This window comes from Passer domesticus, chromosome 5 (genome assembly GCF_036417665.1).
Source record: "Passer domesticus isolate bPasDom1 chromosome 5, bPasDom1.hap1, whole genome shotgun sequence".
NCBI classification, from domain to species: Eukaryota; Metazoa; Chordata; class Aves; order Passeriformes; family Passeridae; genus Passer; species Passer domesticus.
In genome coordinates, this window is record NC_087478.1 from 16,618,428 (window position 1) to 16,639,477 (window position 21,050).

At 34.6% G+C, this 21,050-nt stretch overlaps 1 long non-coding RNA gene across 2 annotated transcripts; it reads left to right on the forward strand.

Moving 5' to 3' along the window:
- The first annotated feature begins 10,869 nt into the window (after nt 1–10,869).
- Nucleotides 10,870–20,818, forward strand: LOC135301256 (uncharacterized). 2 transcript variants are annotated; one of them, XR_010362991.1, is made up of 3 exons: nt 10,870–10,967; nt 12,209–12,293; nt 19,586–20,818. It is a non-coding gene; the product is annotated as an uncharacterized LOC135301256 (long non-coding RNA). The 2 variants fall into 2 exon arrangements; XR_010362992.1 differs by lacking the exon at nt 19,586–20,818 and adding an exon at nt 14,422–14,525.
- Nucleotides 20,819–21,050: the final 232 nt, after the last annotated feature.

The window sequence follows — 21,050 nt, forward strand, 5'->3', positions numbered from 1 at the left end:
ATGAAGAGATTAAAATATATATCAAAATTAATTCAGAGATTTAAAAATAAAGGCAAATTCCTAAACTGAATAATAAAGTCAGAAGTTAGCAGGTTAAAATAAAAGACTAAGAACTTATTTCTCATAGTAATTAAAAGCCAGACAAATAATTCAAATTTAAATAACTAAAAATTAGTTCCATAAATTAAAATATGAGCAATGATGTAGTCTCCAAAAAAAATACAGACATAATAAGAAAAATAAAAAAGCCCCAAAACAGAATGCCAAAATGAAACATCCATGTTATAAAATAATTAAAAGTCTTTCCATTATGTAAATATTTAAGTGTTCCTATTATGTTGAACATACTTGCACTCCCCTAAAGAAAATAATTTTCTACTTGAAAACCTAAATGACCCCTACTCAAGCAGTAAAATTGATTATAGACATACATCACTATCAGTCTTCATCAAACCAATTTCTTTGTAGAGTGAAACTATTAGAAGCCAGGAGTAACTATCTCAGCAATTCTTTCAGTTGGGGACTTCAGTTAAACTTTCAGAATATGTGAAAGCAAATCATTATTTTGATTCTGTTTCTGAGTAATTTCTACAGGGTTGCTTTGTACAGAGGCTAAATGGGAGATGTTAACTGAAGACTGACACTTCTTTTAAAATATTTTTATATTTATATTTAATATAAATATATTATTTGTATTTCTGTGTGTAGAAAGTAATAAAATCAAGGGGAAAACATCAAATAACAAACTACTGGACTGAATCTAAAATTTCATTTTCTGAGGAAAAGTGAAAAAATAGGGCAGTGTGAATTGAGACTCCTTGTAGTATTAAAAATATGTTTATTTAAAAAACCCACAAAACAAATAGCAACAAAAATAAGGAGACAAAACTAGGATAAAAAAAAAAAGATAACCCTTTCTTATCAAAGGTGGTGCAAATATGGAACATATTGACTTTTGTTATTTTCCAGCGCCTAAAAGTCCAAAGTGGGAACCTGCATGATAGCAGACAGTAACATTTTAGCCTCCCTACTAGTGAATATTTATGCTAATTTTAGGAAGATGGTAAGGTATCCACAGCACTCTAGTTGTAGTGCCAAAATAACAGGCCTCTGACCCAGCCAGCGTCTTTGTCCTTTTTAGCCTTACACTTCCATGCATAATAAGCAACACTGTAGAATAATGTGTTCTGTGTTCACTTGGTATCCTAATTTCCACTGCTAAGTAAATTTCTTGCCACCAAGTTGTAAACACTTGAAATATAGGGTTTGCAATATAAGTGCTGCTACAACCTTGAATATAACTGAGAAAATGACACAACTATAATTATGCTCTATGAGAAACTTAATAATGTATTCTGAACTCATAATTTGGTCATTTATTTTCTATAATTGCATTTTTACTTTCTCTTTAAACAAACCTTTATAATTTTATAAACAGCATAGTCATCTCTCTAAAACTTAGATTGGCTTTCCTTTGTTAGTCCTGAATTTCTTAGCTGTATACACCCTCCTTCCCTCCCTCTATTATTTCTGCAATGAAACTCTATCAGGCAACTCTTAAGGAAACACCCCAGAATGACCATTCTGGAGCCTCTCTGGCAGTCACACTCCCAAGGCCAGAGACTTTCACTGCTGGGACTGGAGCCCCTTGGCAGCAGCAGCTCCAGTGCCCGAGGGGAGCCCCCTTGACTCCCTGCACTCCCCACTCCCAGCCAGGCAGACCAGGCTTCCTCACCGCTTCGACCACGGGTTCCCATTGCAGAGTCTTAGATATCTCGTTCCATAAAGCCATTTATTATGGTGCAGTGACACAGAAACAGCTCCAGCTGGTGCGGCTGAGGAGGGACCCCCAACAAAGGAACCCCATGGCTTTTACACCCTCATAGTTTGTATGCAGGTCTCACTCTTCCTCCTGAGGCCCCGCTCCTGTCCCTCTCTGTGTCCATCCAGATCACTATGTCTCCCCTTTTCATCCCCTTTGTTATCCAAAACATGGGTCCATTCACCTGGCTGGCACCACTCCATCCTTGTTCCCTTCATCACCTCAAAGTCGGACAGTTCACAGCCTCTTGTCTCAGGCTCCCACCCAAGCCCAATCTGCACCTCCATGCACAGCTTTCGAGCCCAGCTACCTGGATCAGGTGAATTCCTCAACAGCAGATAAAAAACTTTGGGAAGATTACAGACTACAGGATACTGCTTCTCCTAAAAGAGATACTTTCAGTTAAAATTCTAAGCCCCCTCATCAGTCTCATTTGTCTGTCTTCAGTTTTGTATTTTGGCTTCTCAGGTACAATAATGGATTTAAATTTGTAGTGACAGAAATAATTAGATAGTTTAGTCTGACCTTCTGTGTAACTCAGACCATTAAATATTTTTCTGTTACTTTTTCTTCTAATAACTATGGCAATTTGTGCCATTCATTTATTATAAACAAAGAATTTTTGAGGGGAAAAAAACCCATTCAAAATCTTTCTGTTTTTATATAATAGTCCTGATTTCAAACCTGACAAAGCAGCTAATATTCACAGTACTCCTCAATCAACTCAGAAGAAATAAAGTAATTAAAAAGTAAAAAGTAACAAACCAGAAAAATAATCATTTATTTGAGCTGGTTTATTTATATCTATCAGTATCCATAACCCCCTTTTTCTCCCCCAGGATGAAGCAATACCAAATCAGGATGTAAATAATCATGCTTCAGTAGGTCCCCAAAAGATCTCATGTTACACACAATCCTTTCCTTTTGACAATAACTTTGACCTCAGGTATTCCCCAGTTCATACTCTGGAACTGTGAAATACACCTTTGTGCTACTACTACTGTTTACAAAACTGTATTACATATCTGATTAACAAAACAACTCAAAGGATCTGTGAATAACAGCCTTGCACAAAAAAATTAGGTGCTATTTTTCTGAGAAAAAGTTTATTACTGACTTAGAGGAGTTGAAACAGTGATAGAACAAAATGTATGTGTCAGTCGCATTTTTCTTAATACTTGAAGTCTATAGGAACTTCTTAGAAATATAGTTGTAAAATTCATCCATTTTTGCTGGTGCTCTTGTACATATTCCCAACAATTACACCAAAAGACACAGTGTATTACTCAACAGATCTACAGATTGACCTGAATAGATCTAAATTACAGTTTTCACTTTTTATCATGATTTTAAAGAAACGTGTTCCCTATTCTATCAAAGTAATTTCTAAAATTATCAGCAGACCAAAAATGCCAGTCTTTCAAATACGCCCAAATACAAGAAGAATATAGACTGAATATTTTTAATCATTTAAAGCGGTAATGCAATGAACCAAAAAAATATAATCTGAAATTTGCCTTCAAATGTTTTCTCTTCCACTGCCATCTAACAGAATAATTATAATACAGTCTCAGAATTTATTTTCTGACCTCAGGTAACTTTCATTCTAAAACACAAGCAATCTGCATGAGAAATAAAAACAACAAACCGCATACACACATACAAAAAACCCAACTAAGCAATGAAACAAGAAACCCCTGAACTCTTTTCAACACCTCACAATATCCATGCAAGGCCGGCTGAAAGAGTTATAGAAAAAAATCAATAATTTATGATAGGTAGGAGTAAAGTAGGTAGAGCCAGATTCTTCTTAGTCACACCCACTGACATTACAAGAGTAAATGAGCATAAATTAAAGAAAATTGCAGTCAACCATAACAAAAATGCTGTTATAGTGGTCAAATATTGAACGAGGTTGCTGAGAGAGGTTGTATCATCTCCACTCTTGAAAGTAATCAAAACCCAGCTGAATATGATCCTACATTGAGTAGGAGGCCTTCAGAAATGTGCTGAAATACTTGTATGATAATAATTATCTTGAGAGGCCATTCATCATTTAATTAATTTCAGTTCAATAGCCAGTGACCTTGCTTATCACCCTACCCTTTACTCCCTCTGAGGTTAGAATGAAATACCTGAGAATGAGTCTATCAAGTACACTTAAGTCTCTTTGAAAAAACAACATGACATTAGTGGACTCAAAGGGGTGATGGGAAGATCAATTTTTGCTGAGGTTGTCCAATCAGTCATATACAACTCCATTAACATTGCTCCAGTGTTCTCTTTGTCTTTACAGTCACCCTATGCACTGACTATGAATGTGGGAAAAGACTGACTCAGAGGCAAGAGGAGATCAAGAATAGCACAGTACTTCACCTGGAAGCAGGAGCAGAGGCAGCAGTGGCTGTTTATTCTGATGCAGAGACATGTCGTTTGTATTGATTAAGTCAGGGAAGCCGAGACTATGTGACCTTTTAAGGCTGAACAGCAGGTATCTTTCACAGTGAAAATGGCAGCAGGAACATTGTAAACACATTCTTTAATGTAGTACACTCAAGTTTCACCAAAAAACTTGCTTGGTGTTAGTTAAATATGAATGTGGATTTCTATTTCTTACAAAGATAATTGGTCTTTTATTATCTAATATTTGGTGATTTGAAAACAAATGAATAAAAATATTCTTTTTTCTTACCAAAATCTGAAATAACACAACATGGTACACTTACCTGTGTCTGATGTACTTTTCTAATGAAAAGTTAGAAATCTGAAGTAAAATCAGCTTGTTAGTAGTTTTAAAATCAACTAATTCTTATTTAATGAGGTCTTACCTCAGCTTCTCCCATATATATTTCTGAAAGAAAACCAAAGAAGTTTGTGAAAGAACACTAACCAAATGGACTCATGTACTTTAAAAATAAAGTTCAATAATTGCAGTAAGTAATCAGCAAAGCTAGGAAGCAGTTTTCCTGTGTCTACCTGATATCAATAAACATGGTATCTCATGAGTTATAAAACTTTTCTAAGCTGTAATTATGGTGACAAAGAGAGGAAAACAGAGAACCAAATAATATAATTCAGCTACAAGCACTTTAAAATAAACTTTCTTAAAAGCTCAGGGCATTATTTAGACTCCCAGTCTTTTGTAAGTTTTTACTGTTTTGATTCATGTGGAAAAGAAAAAGAAAGCTGCAATTACCTAAAAGTATAGACTCACTGCTGTGCTAAGCTTCAGCTTTCTTCTTTGACAGTGTTGCAGGTTACTAATTGCAGTTTGACTGCCAAAATAAACTTAGCAGGTTTACCTGCCTTTTTAAAGGGAGTGGAAAGAACAGAATTTATGGTGAGGTGGAAGAGATTCTTGTGAATTTTCTAAACAGTCTCTCAACTGCTATAATAAATGCCTTGTAAATTGTCTAAATTCCTACTGTGTAGTATGAATGTTCAAAATTAAAGTGGTGTTTATTTGAAAAAACCTTGAAATGAAAAGGCTGAAGATATTGGAGAATTTCCCTGGAGATCATTAGGCACTGAAAAAGAGTCTATGACTAAGTAAAATGTAGGAAAATTAGAAGTTTCTTTAATTTTATTTTTGACTACATAATCGTCTTAGTTTAAAAAACTTATTATTTTAGAAGTTGCCAAGTTCAGAGGTACAAACATAAAACATTTCCATAGCTGTATCTATCTGTGACATTTGTGTTATATAAAGATATATGTCTACACAATTACTCAAACAAGTTACATAAATACATAAGTGCTGGTAAAACAAATGAAAATGATATTTTGAAGTTTACATATAGCATAATTTAAAGTATGTGTCATTGGAAACATTTCATTATTTAATGATCCCTCCTTGGAGAATATTCCCTTGAGCAGTAAGGACATATTTCTCCCCTTTTTAAAATTAATTTGCCTCATCAACTCCCTTAAAGTAAAAGTCTAAGTATCCAAAGCAATAAACTACTATCAAGCTTTATCACAGTGACTCAACTTTTGAGTGATGGTCTTAACATTGAAAAGAGTGTGTACCTCAAGATGTGTAAGAAGTTTATATTTTCAAGGATAGAGACCTTACATTTCAGTTCTGATTTACAAAACAAAATAAAGGATAATAAAACATGTTTTGTTCCATTGCCACATTTTTCAGAGCTGCATATTTGAGATTAGTACTGGCTGTGATTTACTTATCCAAATTTCTGGAAAAATGGGACAGATATAGTCTGTAGAATTTTTTTTTTCTTTAAAGGTCATTAAAAGCAGAATTCTTTTGGTGTGTTGCTACATACTTAGTCAACACCTTAAAACTTCTCTTTATAACCATTTTTAAAATGTATCAATGACACAGAAAATTATTAAAGATCCAGTTGCTGATTTCTGTCTGCAGATACTGGTTATTTGAAAATTATATTAGCTAACACAGAGCAACTCACAGCTTGTGCCTCAGATGCAATAAGCATTCAGCAAGAACTAATGACTTATATAAAAGAGTAATGTGCAAATGGTCTCACAGTTTCCAAAAATGAAAAGAGAGCAGGAAGGGAACCATCATGTCATCCTGAGTTATCAGGGGCACCACATTGTCCCTCAGTATGGCACATCTTCAGAATTTGAGCAGTCAGTAAATCCACATGGGATCATGTGCTAATGAAGCGTGCAAAAGCAATACAAATCTGTGAGCTCAGCAATAGGCAGTGTTATTGAAATTAACCCAAAAGGTGAAGTAGAAGGATATTCGCAATTACTTTTTAAACTCTGACCACTTAGTTTCTGACATGGAACAAGCAAAGCATGGGACCTGATGCAAATGTGATGGTGTTGGCTAGCAATTATATTCTGGAGCTGGAAAGAATAAGGAGATAAAACATCTTGCTTGAAGTTATTTTCTACCTCAGCTATTTATGTATCCTCAAGGGTTTAATACACAGTGTTTGCAAAACCTCTGTTTTGTGAAATCTACCCCTTCCTTTTGTATGTATGTATATATTGATATAAATGCACAACAAAGCACACACACTCTGGTAAATCTTATTTATTAATCATATCAGAGTTTTTTATTTATTTTTTAGGCCACTGTTTGTTCTATATATGGGTATTCTGGCACTAATTATAGAACAGATTGTGTTGGGATTTCTACAGGACTGCACTATGGCAATACAGATTAAGCAATTAACCTTGATGTCACTGTAATTATTAAGATACTTTAGCAAAATGAACTAATTTCCCCACAGGATGTTCTGCTGAAATCAACTTCCACTCTTTTTAAGATGCCAAAATAGAAAATGTTAATGGAAAACTAAGTTTGCAGTTTTTGTAAAGTGATGGGTCTTTTCAGTGGTCATCTTTTAGTGTTTCACACAATTCACCCCAAAATCACAAATATATATTTTTATAATATAAATAAAAATACATGCAATTATACTCTATGGAGGTCATTGAAAAAATAGGAAAAATACCAGAACAAATAACACCTCTTCACTTGGTGCCTTTACCACACAACTTCTCACCTTGAAATTCTAAAATATACAGCCAAGAGAAACTGGCTTGTATTTACATTTTGTACACTATTCAGATAACAAAACTGCTTGCATCCAAAATAAAAACATTATATGCTAAAGTCTACTATATTCAAAAAACAATAATATAAAATATTTTGTCTTCATATTTACATATATATACTTAAATTTTAAATTACTCATCGTTACCTTAGTACTTCAATTTATTAAAATTAAATTTATCCCAAATTATATTTAGTCTTAACTAGCTCAAATATGAAGTAAATATTAATCTAATTTTTTTTCACAATCTCATTATTGTGGCCTTTTTTATAGAGCAATATAAGTCCTGCAGATTTTTTTTTGTAAAAACCAAACATTTCCTTGAGTCAATACACAATTACCTTTTGATCATTACATGTAATGATATTAAGATTAATTGCAAAAGCAAGATAAAAAGGAAAAAAAGCACTCAAAGGAAAAAATTTAGGCAAGAAGCCGGTATTACTTGACTATATTATTTAAATTGATTTTTGGAACATTTTCTGGTTTTTAATACTTTTTTTGAAGACAAATTTGAATGTATCTCAATTAATATATAAAATTCTGAGTTATTATTTGGTAAACAAATGAAATACACATTCAGAATAATTATTGTCATAGAATTAATTGTATTTATATTACAATTAATAATATATTACAAAAAAGTGTAGACATTACTGTTATTAAGAGGTTTCATTTACCTTCATATGTAGAAGTAAAACCACAGAAGAAAAATGGTGAACATGAAGACAGAAAATCTTAATATTTTAGATTAGATAAAACCCCATAGTTTGCCTTTTTTATAATTCTTCTAGTGCAGCACATTTGCATAATACTGAAGGCTGTTCAAGCAGCTACTTCAATTATAAATGGGACTGAAGTTATTATCAGTTACATTGCTAATTCTTCAAATAATGCTTTTTTACAAAAGAAGGAACAGTCTTTGAAATTCTGCATTCTCTATTTCATACTAGTACCATTTTCTTCTTTTTCTTCAAATCTTGATGAAATTGAAGGGAAAAATATTTAGAAAACATGTAGGCTTTGTCAGGCTGATATTTCTTGGGTATACCTATTTACAAGAACTCAGTACTTTAAAAAAAATTGTTTTGTTCTAATGGAAAAACAAGACTTGTAGGTTTCCTGAGATTTGTTTTTGTTTTGAGAACAGTAGAAAATGTACAGACTCTTGAGTAGACAGAGATGAAGCTGCACTGGATCCATTTATGCAGGGGTGTGTAATGAAATGAATTGGAAAAATTAAGAAAATCTTAACTAACCCATTTAGGATACTGAAGAATTTACAGTACTCTAAAAAGAAAGGGAAATTTCTGCAAATGTCTCTTTCTACAGCAATGACTGTTTTGATTGAAAACAGTAGGACTGCCCTAACTAGTGTATGCCAAGAAGGGCCTGTACCTGATTGCTCCCAGCAAAGGCCAAGCTCATTTCTCTCTTGCTCTGTCCTACAGGAGTCATTGCTAAAAGCAGCAGTTTCAGTAACACATTCCCAAGAGATGCTAGCACAACACAGCAATCCCCTGCTGACTATGTTGGCCATTTGTCTTTATGATTTGCTTTAAATTATTTTCTTTGGTAAGATGTTCTTTCACTTGACCGTATTTTACTCTTTTCCTCTGATTTTACTCTTTTCCATTTGTATTAATGGAAAAGTTTGTCCATCTTTAATGTGTTAAAAATTTCAGTGTATTTTAATGTGCTTGTAATATCCCAAAGAAAATATTTTATAAAGCATTTAATTGTGAGAATTATTTGTTAGTTGTTCTGTTAATGATCTGGAAATTAATCACTTGGAATGCTTAAGTGCTTTGAAGGTGTTCCAACTATGAGGTGACAGATACCTTTCAGACAAGTAATATATGGGAGATCTATGGAGAAATAGGAAAATTATAAAGAATTTGTAATTTTCCCTTCTCCTTTCCTGGGATGTTCTTCCCCATTCTTTCTTTTCTCTTTCTTGTACCTGTCAAAGATCCTTGTTCTGCTGGCTCTTGCCAGCCCTTCAGCTGAGGAAGGGGTGGTCACAGGGACATTTGCAGGCAATTGAAACGTCCCTGGGGAGCACAAGCAAGAGTCAGGTGTGCAGGTGTGTGGTAGGCAGGGGTGTGATGGGCAGGGTGAGCAGGAAAGGCACAGCCACCCTCCCAGCTCCTCTTGGGGGGCTGTGTGTTAGATGGGTGTTATGTTTTGGCTGGAGAATTTTTTGTTTGGTTTTCTTGGGTTTTTTTCCCCCCCAACTTGACTAGACCCAGGATGATTTACAAGCTGTCAAAAGCCATTGCAGCTGCCAGCACAAGTGTGCTGAGCCAGCCAGAGCCCCCCAAGCAGGCAGCTCAGCTGCTGGGGCCTCTGGCTGCAGGGAGTGCCTGAGCTGCTTTCAGTACCGGAGCACACCCAGGGACACCCGGCGTGGTGTGAGCAGGTGACAGGGCTGCTCTCTGTGGTGGCAGGGCTTCAGGAAGGAGAGGAAAGGCTAAGGAGTACTAGGGAGCATGAAAGACAAACAGGTGGAGTTACACCCTGTTATAGGTAAAAATCGATCCAGCCAATTTAATAAAAATAAAAATAGAATTTATTTCACGACTCATATACAGTCCTGACAGCCAAAAATGAAAGGAAGAGGACTGACCCTAGGATTGAAGCTGAGTGAACACAGATCTGGCCTCTATCGTGCCGAATCCCCCACAGTTCACCAATGCGGCCTGGCAGAGTCTGTTCTTACACCCTTTTTCTAGCCCGTGTGGCAGAGTCCCTTTGTCTCCTCTCAGGGTTCTCCATGTTGCTTCCAGTCTCTGTCCTGTGCTGGACAAAACCCTGTCCAGGAACTGGTGTGTGTCTGTTCTTCAGTTATCAGAATCCCATATTCAGATGTATGTCCCTGTCTATCTGAGATGAACATCTCCATGGGCCATCACCGCTGGGTGTTCTCCTGTTCATACCAGTGAGAACGCCCATCTCCTGTGCAGGCTAGGTTCTCTTCGTATGTTAATGCATTTTTGTCACCCTGTGAAGCAGCTCCTTTTCCCCTGCTAGTGTGTTTTAGGATTTTCTATCTTAGACATATTTCATGCATCTATATATATTCTCTACCAGCATGAATTACCATAATATATGAAACACACCCTTCCAATCCTGAGAGAAGCTCAGCAGGAGCCAGAGGAGCTCTGCCTGTCTTAGCAGTATGCTTTCTACATAGTAGAAGGGGGTTGTTCAGCATGAAGGAAAAAAGGCTCAGGGGAGACCTTACTGCTCTCAACAACCCTCTGAAAGGAGGCTGTAACCAGGTGAGGGTCGGTCTCTACTTCCCGGCAATTCTCAATAGGACTAAAGTACACAAGCTGTGCCAGGGGCTGTTTAGGTTGGAGGTTAAGAGGAATTTCCTCACAGAAAGGGTGATGCAGCATTGGAATCCGCTGCCAAGGGAGGTGGTGAAGTCACAGTCCCTGGAGTTATTTCAGAAAAAACTGGATATGGCACTCAGTACCCTGGTCTAGTTGACAAGGTGGTGTTAGGTCATAGGTTGGAGTCTGATCTCAAAGGTTTTTTCCACCTAGCTGATTCTATGATGTTTTTTCATCCTTTTGTCAAAGGTCCTTGTTTTTTCCTTTCCTCATGTACAGACATTGCAACACAGTTTTTCTTTTAAATAATCAATTACCTGTTTCACAAATGGCTGCCCAACACTGACAATTTGTTTCACTGGTTTCTATTGCCCAGGGCTGAAAATGCTGTCACCTTGGTTTTTTTATGATGACATTTGAATTTCTATTTAGATTCAGTAAAGTCATAACAGGGCTTGACAAATAAGCATATTCAACAAAGCTTTTTCCTCTCTAGGCCTTTCCATAGCCAATACATTTCTGACATTTGTGCAATATTTTTTTTTATATGGGCAGTGTAATTAATGGATTACAATGGAGAAAAGATACTTTATCTGAAATTCTCTGAATCAGAAATGGTGAAGAATCAGGCTTTTGGAAAGTAAATATTCATAAAGCAAAATGACACATAAAACTGTAAAGAAAGACTGTATCATATTGCCTATGTCATGACCCTATTAATTTTTTTAAGCTGAAAATTGCCTAGTTACTCAATTCAGACCTAATAGTAATTGAAGCAAAATCCAGAAATCTATACTTCTAATTTTTCATAATCATTTAATGACTGTAGGTACTTTCCTAAGCAACCTACAGGTCAGATGCACTGACTCTCTTCAAAAGTTATTACTTTTGTGATTTCTAGCAGTGTTTCCATGAATACCACTGCACAGACTTGCTCCTAACTGAAGACTTGATAAACAAATTCTGAATAAACAAGAAGTAATGCAAGAAAGGAGATATTAAATGCAAATAAATTATCTCTGGTTCATGAGTCTGTAAAATGCAGACATGTAAATGCTAATCAAATATTTTGAGAAAGTTAGTTACAGGTAATATAAGAAAAAAAAAATCAATTTATCATCTTGCATGTGCTTATACTTTCTGAAACTTTTCGGAATATAAAGGCCTGCCAAGAAAACACCACCTACAGTCTGATGTAAATTAAACCCTTTAGCCTGACATTAATACTTATTTAAACAGCCATAAAACTGAAAGGTTTAAAGAAAAACATCAATTTGTTTTCGTTACTTTCATAATTTTCTAAGTTATCTTTTTTCTTAAGAACTAAGACAGACTCAAACTGTTATTCTAAACCAAATGCAATTGAATAGAATCTCCAGAATGCTTCTGAAGCCTTTCATGAAAACAAGCAGCAAGATAAAGGAAAGAGAAAAAAAACCTCAAAAAATTAAAATAAAAGGTTCAAGTTAAATAAGAAATTTTTTTTTAAGGCTTCAGGAGGTTGTCAATCATACCACTACATTAGGGAAAAGAAGAGAAAAGAGAAACCATATGGTACTAAACTGTTTGAAAAAGGTAAGTGGAAAAAACCTTAATGATATTTTCTTTTTCAAGTATGTTTTTATATATGAAATATTAAACAAAAGAAAAAATTACCTCGCTTGACCTAATTTTAATCTATAGTTCTTTAAGACATACATACTTTCAATTCAACCAGAAGGAAATGCTGTTGTAAAACAATCACGTCCACAAACTCTGTCATTATTCTTTTCTCAAGTTTGTTGTTATCTTCATCAATTTTAAGATGTCCTATCTCTCAGCTTTGCTGTATGACATCAGCTCCTCTAGATCAGAGAAAAAGTTTTTGAGATGTTATAGAAGCTCTTAAAATCTGTCTAGAAATGTGAGTTATCTAAGAGTATCTCTTAGCACTGCAGCAATGCTTGCATTTTTCTGTGATTCATAATGTTGCATGAGAATAAAATGTTACAAAGTATAATTTGAGCTCCTGTGGACATATCTATGATATGTATATATAAGTATTGTTTTATGCAGTAATCTTTACAACCCAACTTTTCCTAGGATATTGACAGTTTGGAGTTGTTGATTTGGGAGAGGTGTTTTTTGGTGGGTTTATTTTGATTTTGAACATAGAAGAAAACTGATTGTCTTTGTTTTGCTTTCACCTACATGTCACTTCCTTGTAACAAAAGAAACAGCTAAACGCGATCAGCCTTTATGAGAAGCAATTCCACTCTGTAGATTAATGACTACACCAGTATTTTTAGAAAACCAAAAGTGTAAAAATTATTTTTTTACATTGTTCATTTACGAAGATATCTACCAGACTGAAACATGTAACTGCCAAGGATATGTCACCTCCAGTATGATGCAAAATAAAATATTTATTTTTAATGTAAACACACAATACTGTAGTGGCATTAGCACATTCCTCATTTTGTTTATGTATTGCTGGCAAGTGTAGAGAATGTTGTTTAGCCAACTTGTGAGTTGATGTAACCTTTTCTTACTGAGGAACCATCACTAATAAAACTGTCTGACTTGTTATAACAAGATGTTCACTAGACTAATGTGAATGTATTGATGACATGGCTTTCCTGAGCCTACTATATATCACTAGTTTTCTCCAAGTCAATTGAAATCAGAATGTTGATCATAAAGAACTTGAAACTTGTGTCATGAGAATTTTCTTTTGATAGGTTTCCTGTGAAGATGTATTTTCTTGTTCAAATCCCTCAGCTTACTTATTGCCTCTTTCCCCTCTCATTAGCAGATAGCTGCACAAGAACTATGCTTTTCAGCCATTTCTCAATTAATTTGCATGATACCAAAGGGTTTTCTGAACTTTTCATTTAATATCTGACCTTATCAATAATATTACTGGTAATTTTTGCAGATCCTTTTCTCCCTTATGATCTCTCACTAACAGTATTTCCACATCATGAAAAACTATAAAACTAGAAATTGTCACCTTAGATCCCATTTGATACTTACAGGGAGCCAGTAGTGGAAAACTGAAAAGGATCCTTAATGTGAAGGAGAACACTAAAACTGAATTATACCCTACAATGTTCATACTTTAAAATAAGATACATTGATTTAATTACTTCCCTCTTCTTTTCTTATTCCTTCCTCTATTAATTTCTTTTATTTCTTTCTTTTGGAGCAATCACCCTGACTTTTTGGTCCCATTTCATATCAACTTTTGATAAAATTATCTATAAACTGAAAAAGCACTCAGAAAAGATGACAAAGTTCTGGTACTTCCTTCAGGGTCATTATAGATATAAATTTTGTATTTGAAACTTTCACAATAATTTTTTTACCCAAAGAGATAAGAAAAATTTGAAAAAGTATTAAAAAGTCGTTTCCTAATATTTTGACATTTTTACTCTTCAACAGTTATAAAAACTGTGCTTTTGTTGGGGTTTTGACCATACAGCCTTCTTCAGGCTATTTTTCTTCTAGTTAGAAATCACAGAATTGCAGATTCTGGGATTCAAAGTGTTGAAAAGATCACCTGTATCTTAAAGATGGCTTCCTTGGAAACTCAAACCTTTTATAATAACTGCTGTATACTCCTACCAGTATTCATTTTATTGGGACACAAAATCCCATGAGCCTCAGGAATATTTTCACATGTTTGGTATTCATTTGAGTGATAAATTGCTTTGATGACCAGGCCCTTAGAAAAAAAATGGATGAAAAATTGTGGCTTCCAAGAAGATTTAAAGCTTCATTATAAGGCTGGCATGAAAAGTTTTCCAGTAACAGGAAAGATCTGTCTGCTACAATGAAAGGTAGAGATGAGAGATGACAGGATTTTGAATAAAGTTTATTTTCAACTAATTGATCTTCAGCAAATTACTCAAATTCAAAAGAAATACTGTTAAATATACAACCTAAGTGTATACTAACTTCTTGTCTAAAACATCTGGCATCTTGTAAACAAAGAAGTTATTGCAAATGTGTCAAAGCTGAATTTTAGAGGAGAATAATGCCCTTTTTTCTTTTAAAATAGTGCCATATAGGGTTATGAAATCAATGCAAAACTAATTTCTCATATTGAAATTTTAATCTTATTTTGGAGATATATCAAAGCATTTTGTAGTAGGATGATTTACGAAGAATTACATTATAGCAATTTATGATGACTTTAATAAAAATCTATTTACACCATAATCTTAATTTATTTTTTTTTTTTACAATGCAAGAATATAGTATTGGGCACATCTTGTGAGATAAATTGAAATTAGTCTTTTAAAAAATTGTAATTGTGAGAAGTTATAGGACATCCATAAAGAGTGGAGATATGAGTTATACATATATCAAAATGAAGAGCTTCAAGTCCAAAGTTTAGCTCTTACAACACTATGATTTTACAAAAGCAATTAAATTTTTTATTACTTTTAAAAGTGTTATTGCAAATTGAAAGTGGTGTTGTATGACAGCAGGAGTGTGCATTCTGCAATGGTAGACACACAGATGATGCAATCTCTTACAGTTTGACATATGAAGGGTGCTTACAACCCTACCAGTTCTTAGGTATAGCCTATGCAACTGCCTTTTCTGGAACTCAGAGCTCGGTGAGCAAAAAACCACAAGCAGGCTTCTCCCTGCACCAGATTCCTAAATTTATTGTGTTCTCATGGAAAGAAGTCTATGGAAAAGAACATGATTTCTTCAGGTCAGGAAGTACTGCTACCAAGTGTCATCAAAAAAAGAAGACGTAGCACAACAGAAAGCTTTTTTTTTTTTAACTTCCTGTTTGTGTACTTTAGAAAATTCTGGTTTTGCTTTCACTGTCTTAAGCTTAAAGTTCACTATAGGCAATGAACAATATAATCTATTCTTTACATCCACTGGATTTTAGACTACCAGAATCTACTAATCCGCAAGCCAACATTTATTTAATCTGCAATTTCCTCTTCTTTACATAACCTTTTATTGGCTTATCCACCTGTTCCAAAGCTCTTAGTGTGATACTCTGATGCTACAAAGTGTAGATGTAGCAAGATGCTGGCACTACATAATGAATTATGAGCTAATATAGTGTTCTCTGTGTATCTTCTTTTATTCTTAAACATAGGCATTTTAAAAGTCGCACTTGGGGAAAATAAAAAACATCAAAAGCATTTACATAGATATCCTTCACCTGGGAAATTTTGCATAGTTCTCACGCAATTTTCTTTACTTCATTTAGGACTATATTTTATCTCTAATTAGATTCTAAAATGCAAGAGCACCTCATTGACTTTTTTAGGTGTACCTAAATATTTTACCCCTAATACACATTAAAGGTATAGAGACAGTTAATGATGCAGATATGAACCTAGTGAGATTTAGAAGGATTTTAGCTATCTTTAATGAAGAAGTTTCTTCTTGAAATACTTAGTATTTCAGACTCATATGTGTCTATATACTTTCAGGTATCTATTTTCTGTGCTTTTCTGTGTGTAAAAAAAATAATTATAATACTTTTAAGAAAAGAAAATACTATAAATGTTCACCTCTAAATATGAGAAACACAGATATTTTTGTGAACAATCCTTAGAAATCTTTCAGCAAACTCGTTATGCTGATACAATTTATGGTACAATCCCATCCTGCCTAATTAAAAACTAAAGACTATTGCTTCCTGCTGATTTTTTTCTCACGTTTTTAAACACGAGTAACAACCATTCAGTAAAGGTACATGTCCCAGCTCTGTACAAGGCTCACACCAGGCTGTGTGAGCTCACAATGTTCACATACCTGCTTCTGTGGTGCTTGACCCGTAGAGCAGCAATGGAATGTCCCTGTGAGCACTTGTAATAGAGTTTAGTAAGATAGTTGAAATAGCATGTTTACCCATATCATTTTACTCTGAGGGATCTTATTCTTCTCCATAGAGAAATTAGTTTGTACCTCAAACGTGAATTAACTGAATACCTTTGGAAATTGTACTCACCGAGATCACAGTTCAATCTTTAGTAGGTAGTCAGTGTTTTTAGATAAAAAAGCAAAAAGTGATGAGTTTATGACAAATATTGGTCAAATAAACTTCCCATTCAAATGTTGTTCTGCTGCTTAATTCATCAAGAAAATAAATTATGCATAATCCAAGCAATTAGACAAAAGGCAACAGGCAGAAACTGGTGCACAGGAACTGCCACCTGAATATGGGGAGAACTTCTTTCCTGTGCTGATGACTGTGCACTGGAAGACGTTGCCCAGAGAGTTTGTGGAGTCTCCCTCTCTGGAAATGTTAGAGAACTGTCTGGACACAACCCTGTGCAATGTGCTTTGGGATGACTCTGCTTGAGCAGGGAGGTTTTTCCAGATATTCTACTGTGGTTCCTTCCAACCTTATCCATTCTGTTATTCTGTGATAATCTTCTTACACCAACTAACACTCAAAAACCATTCTTCTAGGGAAAAAAATACCACAACATTTGGCAATATTTCCATCAGGAAAAACAAGTGCTTGACTTTCATGTTGCATATGGAAAATTTCACAGGCACAGTCTCTGAGGAAATGGAATATGAACTAAAAGCTTTTTCGTAATGGTGTTTTCAGAACCAAGTGGGAAAATACCTACTAGAAACAAAGTCTGCAAGACTTAAAGCCAAATACTCAAAGCTCTTCATTTTGCAGAAGAAATTTAATTGCAGTTCTCATAACAATGAGGATACTGATCTCACCTACATTTTAAACTAATCCAAATATTCCTATTTACTTGGCTTGAAAACAGATTTTTCCCACAGCAACAAACATATCATTAGGGATTATTATAATTGGACTAGTTCCATTTATTTAATTACAAAAGCGTTTCATTTATTTTACCTTTGACCGAAAGAAACAGAATTGCTGCTGACATCAAAGCAGGGCTGGTACTTGTTACTGTAACTCTAGATTTTAAAATAACAATTCTAAACAGATTTTCTAAATTCTTGCAGGAAAGAAATTTTTAGGCAGAAAATAAAACATTAGTTATTCTTTGCTCCAGGATGCTCAGCAAACAATTTATGCCTAGGTAGCTGCTGTTAATAAGTGCAAAAAATGATTTTATCTATTTTAATATTCATCCTCTTTGCACTTGGGTCCTATTTTCCAGATGCTGTCAGGCATTGGTAATAAGGAAGTTGGTATTAGTGATCTTGGAACTGGATCTTTTCCTAGTTAGAATGGGAAATGAAACACAGCAAAACAGCAGTTGAAAATTACTAGGAGAAAACCTCTATTCTGTTCCATTCCATGATAAGCAATGCCATGCTATGCCATCTACACTATGCTATGCTATTCTACTCTGCTAGTCCATTCTTTCCGACTCTGGTTTTCTACTGGTTTTGGGACAGAAAGGGTGATGCTTATGCTGCATGACATGATGTCACCTGAAAGCTGGAATGGCTGCTAAAAGGCTGAGTATTAATTTTTAATTGCTAATTAATTCTCATTAATGTTTGTTCATTAGCTGTCTTAATCTAAGTCTTTCCCTGAAATTATGAAAATGCATAAAAGATCTGAAACTCATATCCTGACACTGTGTACAATGCTGGAAGGAGGGATACATAAAATAATTCTTATTGATATTTAATCTCTCTACGCACTCTATATTGTCTGTGAACGGAAGGCAATGCAAACATTGAAGGGACAATGGGCAAGAGGGGCTGGATGACAACTGCTAAAATTTCTGTGAGCAGTGTTTTAGTGTTTTCTTCAAACAGAAAAAAATACACTGCTTGCAGCATATTAAGATATTTTATTAAATTACTATCCTTTATACATGTTTCTGAAACATGCATGACTATGAAAATTCTTAGAAGCACAATTTTATTTCTGTATTAAAACTCAGAATCACCCTCATTTTTAAAAGTAAATATTCTAACAGACTTTTCTGGATTTTGCGTCTCAGTTTCACACAGATTATTTTTCAGTGATAACCCTCATCTTCCACAGTAAGTTAGTGAACTGTCATCATCACAAAAACAGAGAAGCAGAGAACTAAAATACTTTGAAAAAAGAATGAGATCTCTATGGAAACTTGTGGCAGAGATATTTTTCCAGCTATTATATACCAGTAAAAGTAATATCAAAGAGATTAACATGGTTCCTGAGAAACTATAGGAAGATCAGACTTTATTTACTAAATAAGGCAGAAAGGAAACACATCTTTCTTCAGCCAACAGACTCAGATCAAACACTTACCAATTTTTAAATATGGAAACTCAAGACTTAATACCATCTGACTCAAAAATCATTACAAAAATCAGGAGACTTCTGGTTCAGAGACAAATTAGTCTTTAATTGTAGTACATAAGACTATTTTCAAGACACCCACCATCTTTCTTAAATATATTTGTATTTATCAGCTATTTTTATTTTAAGGTTTATCTTGGTTGCATATAAAACTAGAGATATATATGAGATTTAATAGTCATTTTAGGACACCAGAGGTCTGCCTGTATGTTTCTTGAAGTGGCTTTTCAAGGATACATCATGTTAAACTGTGTGACTGGCTGAAGAGTGGTTCAAAGGACCACTCAAAGTGGTCATTGGTTAAAAACTGAGCTACTCAGACACATTTTCTTGTAAAACCTTTGTTTTCCTTTTTCATTCAGTCATATGACTTCTGATAAATGTGAAGTAGTATTTTATTGAGAAGCAGTGGATAATTGCATGTCTATATATAGTTTTGTTAATTCTGAGAAAACTGTTTGCTTTTCTCATTGTTTTGAATGATGTGATACAAAACGGTGTATTTTTCCTTTGCCAGGAACTTAAAAAGATTTTCCTGTAAAGTGAAGACTTTGGTATGTAGAGAAGACATGCTTGTGGTGTGACTTTAGTTCTTTGCTCTCTCAAGGAAAAGCTGCAGCCTCCTCAGGAGGTCTTAAAGCCAAGAGTCAGTATGCAGACCTGTATGGGCAACATGCTAACCATCTATCTACTGTTTCTCTCAGTGAGTTTCTTTCTACTCCCTCTCACTTCACCACTGAAAACATCTAATATTGTTTAGATTTTTGTAGCATCTGTCACAGCTCCATAGCAGCAGTTGTAGACAGAAGGGAAAAGCTCAGACCAATGGAATCACATCTTTTTGTACGTACCTCAGGTCAACATTTGGCTAATTATTCTCGTCACTTTTATATTCATGTATATGCTATCTTTTTCACAATACACCCAAATGGAACTATCAGCTGTGACTGTTATGTAAAGTCTATTTGATAGAATATTTCTACTGAAAAACCTGAATGAAAACAAATCTAAAAGTCTTGGAATCATAGAATCATTAGGGTTACAAAAGGCCTCCAAGGTCGCCGACTCCGTTTGGCTTGATATTCTGCACCAACCACCTTACCTGTTTGACTTATGTCTGATATCAATCATATCTTGTAATTATGGTTTTATCAAAGCTTTTGGTCAATGTTTCAGTTTAACTGTAGTCATCTAATGTCACTAAAAGTAATGGTTCATATTAAGATTTCAATCAAACACTTTTCAAGCTATATAGATTTATCCGTTGTTTAGCATTTCTCAACATTTAAGATATTTTGCTGTTCACATGAATTTTATCTTTACCTTGTAGCGCAATGATTTTCAACTAAAATGACAGACTGAAACTCTATATCTTTGTATGTTAAAAAGGATTTTGAAACAATATGGTCTGAAATGCTTCATCCCAAAATCCTGCTCAGAAGCTTGCATAAAAGAGCATGTGAAAATCCAGTCTGAGCTGATCTATAAGAATGTATTGTGACCTGAATAGTAAGGATTTCAATGGGGGTTACATTTGTCTTTGCTACCTATACAGATTTCGTGGTGAGACCCAGCAGAACACTTTATTTCACAGAAATATTGACTATGTTGGCTATAAATAGTCTTAATAAAATCTTGCTCTTAATAATGATATTCAAATCCCACATGATTATAAAAAGTGAGGGTAACAAATAGAATGGATTTACTGCATCTGCAAGGACATTTGTAGTACAAATTCAACTGGTCATGCTTTAGAGAAAGAGATTTTTGATGCTGACGTCCCCTGTCAGGAAAGCACAAGCTCTACATTAGGAGAAGATGACAGGACTGAATAAATGGAACATCAAGGGACTAGAAATACACAGCAAATCGGCACAGCTAGGAGGTCATTTGGAAAAAGAACCAGCTGGATGCAGTTGGTGTGAGGGCACAGTGGCAAATCTATCATCTGTCCACCAGCAGAGAAAAGACACAGGAGACTGGACTGACTTCAAAGACTGCCTGTACTAGTAAACAGTTTGAAAAGGGATAGCTGATCTGGAAACTGGTATTCTATCTTCACTTTATTTCTC